Source organism: Podarcis melisellensis (genome assembly GCF_964234715.1).
Source record: "Podarcis melisellensis genome assembly, chromosome: 9".
Taxonomy (NCBI): Eukaryota; Metazoa; Chordata; class Lepidosauria; order Squamata; family Lacertidae; genus Podarcis; species Podarcis melisellensis.
The window spans coordinates 79,298,002-79,304,001 of NC_138541.1; positions in this window are offsets into that span (position 1 = coordinate 79,298,002).

Below are 6,000 nucleotides of genomic sequence, written 5' to 3' on the forward strand. Positions count from 1 at the left end.
GACTCTACGTCTGTAACGTTAGACCGCTGAAGTACCCTCTGAATCCGTACCGCCTCGGCACCAATTTAAGAGGCTTGTGCTGGACCACCTCTTCCTCTCCTTCCTTTTCCGCAGGGTCTTTCTGCCCCCCTGGGTTCCCCCTCGCCGGGACTCGCCCGAGGCTGAATCCTCTGATGCCTCTGCCCCCCTCCTTCTCGCTTTGGGGCCGGGCTCCTCCCCAGGGCTCTCCTCACTTCCGCGCGCCTCTACATTTGAACTTGGCGCGCGTACGTTGCTTCTGACCTTTCTCTCGACCGCTACACTGCTCCCGGTGCTACTCTCCACCCCCTCCGGCTGAGCGTCCTGCTCCGATCTCCTCCCCCTGTCTCCTTCTTGCTCTGCTCCCTCTGACACACTGGTAACTCCACCCCCTTCACTCCGTTCCGGCTGAGAAGCCGGCTCCTGTGTCCAACTCCTACTGGGGCTTCTCCCTTCGCTCCCCTGCTCCTCACTGCTTCCCCCTTGGCCTCCCTTTGGTCTGACCAGGGGGGCTCCCTTCTGGGAGTCCTCTGACTCACTGGACAGACTCATGGACGACCTTTGGTCATCGTCATCCTCCTCCTCATCTCTCTGGGATTCTTCCCCCTCGCTCTCTGTCTCCTCCCCCATCTGCTCTTCTCTCCCCGAAACCCTGACATCCATCCCCCCCTCGAAGCCCCCCCTTCCCCCCTCCCGCTCGGCGGGTGCCGGTTGTGGAAACTGCGGCTCTTCGGGGGTAGGCTCAGGATACAGGTCGTCCACGTCAATGTTCTCTGCTGGCAGTTCTGTGTATGTGTGTTCGAACTCGGGTTCTTCACAGAAAGCCATCTCAGTCTCTTCTTCCGTTGCTACTTCCTCTGGTGCTGCCCGCCAAGGACCCATCATCCACCTCTTACGCCATTCCTCCTCTGGTTGCTCCTCCCACCAATAAGGGGTTTCCGTGTCCACCCCCGAGCACGATCCCCTGGGCGGGCTTGATTCTGGTGTTCTTTCCTCGGGGGAAGAGAAACCCCTGAACGTGCTATCTGACAATGTGGGTGTGAAAAGCCAGTCATCAAAGTACTCAGCTGGCATGGGTCTATGTGGGAAAAGTGCATGGAACTCTTCCTTCAAAAGGGGTTCGTCTAACGCGTAGCCCGGCACCCAACTATTGGCAGTGGCTGGGGTGCCCTCTCTGGCGAGAAAGTATTCAACCCCCTCTTCCCCCCATCTCGAGTCCAGTATCTCTGTGACCTCGTTGAGGGGTTCGGCCCTAGGCGACCCCCCCTCTTGGGTGCCCCTTTGCGTGGGTCTGGTACTGTTTCTGACTCTTGAAACCTGTGCGGGGCCTTGTAGGGAGTGAGCACCGACCTATGAAAGACCGGGTGCACTCTGGAGCCTTCTGGAAGGGCCAGGCGAAATGCTACAGGATTTATCCTAGCCTCAACTTGGTATGGTCCTAGCTGCCTGTGTCCTAGCTTCTTCTTGGCTAACGATCTGGCTGGCATCGCTTGGGCCGCTAACCATACCCAGTCCCCCACCTGGATGTCCTCTCCCGCCCTTCTGTGCTTGTCCGCCTGCACCTTATAGGCCTGTTTGGCCAGCTCCAAATGTCTCCGCAGCTCCTCGTGCACCTCTTGCAACTCTGCTGCGAACTGGTCGGCCTCTTGAGGCACCCCCTCTCCTGGTGCTATAAGCCTCGGAAAGGTTCTGGGATGACGGCCATTGTTCGCGAAGAACGGCGTCACCCCGGTCGATGCGTGCTTCGTGTTGTTGTAGGCAAACTCAGCCATCGGCAGGTAGTCCACCCACGCTGCGGGTCGCTGATTGGCGTAACACCTCAGGTAGCACACCCAAAAAACACCATGCGAATTGAAATAAGCCCAATCAAAGCTTATTCGTCGTCTTTCTACGCATATGGAAGCGAAAAGAGGTCATTGTGTTATTTTGGTCTCATTCCACACATTTTGCGATTTCTGGGTCAAAGTGCTTAACACCAAAGATCACGACTTGAAATAAGCGAAATCCAAGATTCTTCTTTCTATGTAGCTGGAACCCAAAACAACCTCTTTTGCTTTGTTTAGGCTTATCACAGTTCGCTTTGCTATTTGTGGGGCAATGAACACCGAAAGAGCAATCGAAGCTCATTCGTCCTTTTTCTATTGACATGGAACCAAAACACCTATGCTTGAATTGGGCTGATAACTAACATGTCTCACTGCGATTTTTGGGTGAATGTGCATTCTAACCCCAAAACACCAATTTGAAATAAGCCCAGTCCGAGCTTTATCATCTTCTTTTTATGTAGTTGGAACCCAAAACACCTTTTTGCTTTGGTTGGGCGTGATTCTGGTGCACACCCAAAAAACACCATGCGAATTGAATTAAGCCCAATCAAAGCTTATTCGTCGTCTTTCTACGCATATGGAAGCGAAAAGAGGTCATTGTGTTATTTTGGTCTCATTCCACACATTTTGCGATTTCTGGGTCAAAGTGCTTAACACCAAAGATCACGACTTGAAATAAGCGAAATCCAAGATTCTTCTTTCTATGTAGCTGGAACCCAAAACAACCTCTTTTGCTTTCTTTAGGCTTATCACAGTTCGCTTTGCTATTTGTGGGGCAATGAACACCGAAAGAGCAATCGAAGCTCATTCGTCCTTTTTCTATTGACATGGAACCAAAACACCTATGCTTGAATTGGGCTGATAACTAACATGTCACACTGCGATTTTTGGGTGAATGTGCATTCTAACCCCAAAACACCAATTTGAAATAAGCCCAGTCCGAGCTTTATCATCTTTTTATGTAGTTGGAACCCAAAACACCTTTTTGCTTTGGTTGGGCGTGATTCTGGTGCACACCCAAAAAACACCATGCGAATTGAAATAAGCCCAATCAAAGCTTATTCGTCGTCTTTCTACGCATATGGAAGCGAAAAGAGGTCATTGTGTTATTTTGGTCTCATTCCACACATTTTGCGATTTCTGGGTCAAAGTGCTTAACACCAAAGATCACGACTTGAAATAAGCGAAATCCAAGATTCTTCTTTCTATGTAGCTGGAACCCAAAACAACCTCTTTTGCTTTCTTTAGGCTTATCACAGTTCGCTTTGCTATTTGTGGGGCAATGAACACCGAAAGAGCAATCGAAGCTCATTCGTCCATTTTCTATTGACATGGAACCAAAACACCTATGCTTGAATTGGGCTGATAACTAACATGTCACGCTGCGATTTGTGGGTGAATGTGCATTCTAACCCCAAAACACCAATTTGAAATAAACCCAGTCCTAGCTTTATCATCTTCTTTTTATGTAGTTGAAACGCAAAACACCTTTTTGCTTTGGTTGGGCGTGATTCTGGTGCACACCCAAAAAACACCATGCGAATTGAAATAAGCCCAATCAAAGCTTATTCGTCGTCTTTCTACGCATATGGAAGCGAAAAGAGGTCATTGTGTTATTTTGGTCTCATTCCACACATTTTGCGATTTCTGGGTCAAAGTGCTTAACACCAAAGATCACCACTTGAAATAAGCGAAATCCAAGATTCTTCTTTCTATGTAGCTGGAACCCAAAACAACCTCTTTTGCTTTGTTTAGGCTTATCACAGTTCGCTTTGCTATTTGTGGGGCAATGAACACCGAAAGAGCAGTCGAAGCTCATTCGTCCTTTTTCTATTGACATGGAACCAAAACACCTATGCTTGAATTGGGCTGATAACTAACATGTCACGCTGCGATTTGTGGGTGAATGTGCATTCTAACCCCAAAACACCAATTTGAAATAAGCCCAGTCCGAGCTTTATCATCTTCTTTTTATGTAGTTGGAACGCAAAACACCTTTTTGATTTGGTTGGGGGTGATTCTGGTGCACACCCAAAAAACACCATGCGAATTGAAATAAGCCCAATCAAAGCTTATTCGTCGTCTTTCTACGCATATGGAAGCGAAAAGAGGCCATTGTGTTATTTTGGTCTCATTCCACACATTTTGCGATTTCTGGGTCAAAGTGCTTAACACCAAAGATCACGACTTGAAATAAGCTGTCAGAGACTGCCTCCAGGTCCCAGCTCACAGAAGACCAACGCTAGCCAGCGGAACTGTACAAAGTCTTTATTGAAGTTTAGTTCCCATTTTCAAACCCTAGCGTGCATCTCTACGTCTAGACCCTAGACCAGCGAAGCCTCATCTGAGTCTCCGCCCCCTGTACACCAGTTCAACACTCTAGCCTTACTCCACCTTCTGCGTTTCTCCTTCCGCCTCTGGGTCCTACTACCCCCCTGGGTGCCTTCCTTCCTGGACGCTTCGGATGCGGACCCCTCGGACTCCTCCCCCTCTCTTCGGCGGGCTTTGGGACCCGGCTCCCTCTCCGGGCTGCTTATGGCGCCACCCTCTTGTACATTTGAACTTGGCGCGCGCGCGCTGCCCCTGACCTTCCTTTTGACCGTTTCCTCGCTCTCTGATGCAGGCGTGGCTAACCCTGACTCCTGTCCTTCCGCTGACGGAGAGCTGCCTGCTCCCGATGCCTGGGGCTCCTCCCCCCTACTGCTCTCCGGTGGGGAAGCTGGTCCCGATTTCCAGCTGCTGCTCTCTGAGCCCTCTCTGGCCCCTCCCTCCTGGGGTGTTCCCCTTGGCAACCCCCTTGCTCTGATCACGGGAGCCCCTTTCTGTGAATCCTCTGATTCGCTGGAGAGACTTAGAGACCTCGGACGGCTATCATCGCTGACTTCTCCCTCGGATTCCTCTCCCTCGGTCTCTAATTCCTCCCTTCCCTGTCCCTCTGCTCCTGAACCCCTGACATCCATCCCCCCCTCGAAGCCCCCCCTTCCCCCCTCCCCTCCTTCCGGTGTGGGTACTGGGTGCTCCGTCGTAGCGGGGGTGCGTGCAGGATACAGTTCGTCCCCCATGTACTCGTCGACATCTCTCTCCTCTGCTTCCATCTCTCTGTCTCCGTGCTCGAACCCCACGTCTTCCCCCAACACGTCCATGTCCGTCTCGCCCCCCTCCCCCTCTTCGGGTGATCCCAGCCAAGGACCACTCAGCCACTTCCTGCGCCACTGCTCCTCTGGTCGATCGTCCCACCAATAAGAGCTGTCTGAGGCAGACCCCGGTGGCGAACCCACCCGGGAGCTCGGGACTGGGGCCTGTTCTTCGTCCGAGTCGAACCCCTGGAATGTGCTGGCCGAAAGAGTGGTTGTGAAGAGCCAGTCGTCGAAATACTCGGCTGGCATGGGCCTGTGTGGGAAGAGGGCATGAAACTCCTCTTTGAGCAGAGGCTCCTCCAAAGCATAGTCCGGAACCCAGCTGTTCGCAGTGGCCGGGGTACCCTCTCTGGCTAGGAGATATTCTACTCCTTCTTCCCCCCATCTCGAGTCTAAAATCTCTGTGACCTCGTTGATGTGCCCCCTCCTTGGCGACCCCCCCTGTCTGGGCCCTTCTCTGGGCGGGTCCGGTGCTGTGTCTGGCTCCTGAAATCTATGAGGTGCTTTGTAGGGCGTGAGCACTGATCTATGGAACACCGGATGCATCCTGGAACCCTCCGGAAGCGCTAACCGGAAGGCCACTGGATTGACCTGTGCCTGGACTTGGTAAGGTCCTAGCTGCTTATGTCCTAGCTTCTTCTTCGCTAACGATCTGGTCGGCACTGCTTGCGCTGCTAACCAGACCCAGTCTCCCACCTGTATGTCTTCCCCAACTCTTCTGTGTCTGTCTGCCTGCACTTTGTATGCGTGTTTTGCGAGTTCTAACTGCCTCCTGAGCTGTTCGTGGACTTCCTGCAACTCCGACGCTAAGGCTTCCGCTGCCTGTGGCTCCCCCTCCCCCACTCTCGGGGAGGTTCTGGGATGCCTCCCGTTGTTGGCAAAGAACGGCGTCACCCCCGTCGACACGTGCTTCGTATTGTTGTAAGCGAACTCAGCGAGTGGCAGGTAGTCCACCCATGTCGTGGGCTGCTGATTGGCGTAGCATCTCAGGTACTGCTGCATGATGGCGTTGACCCTCT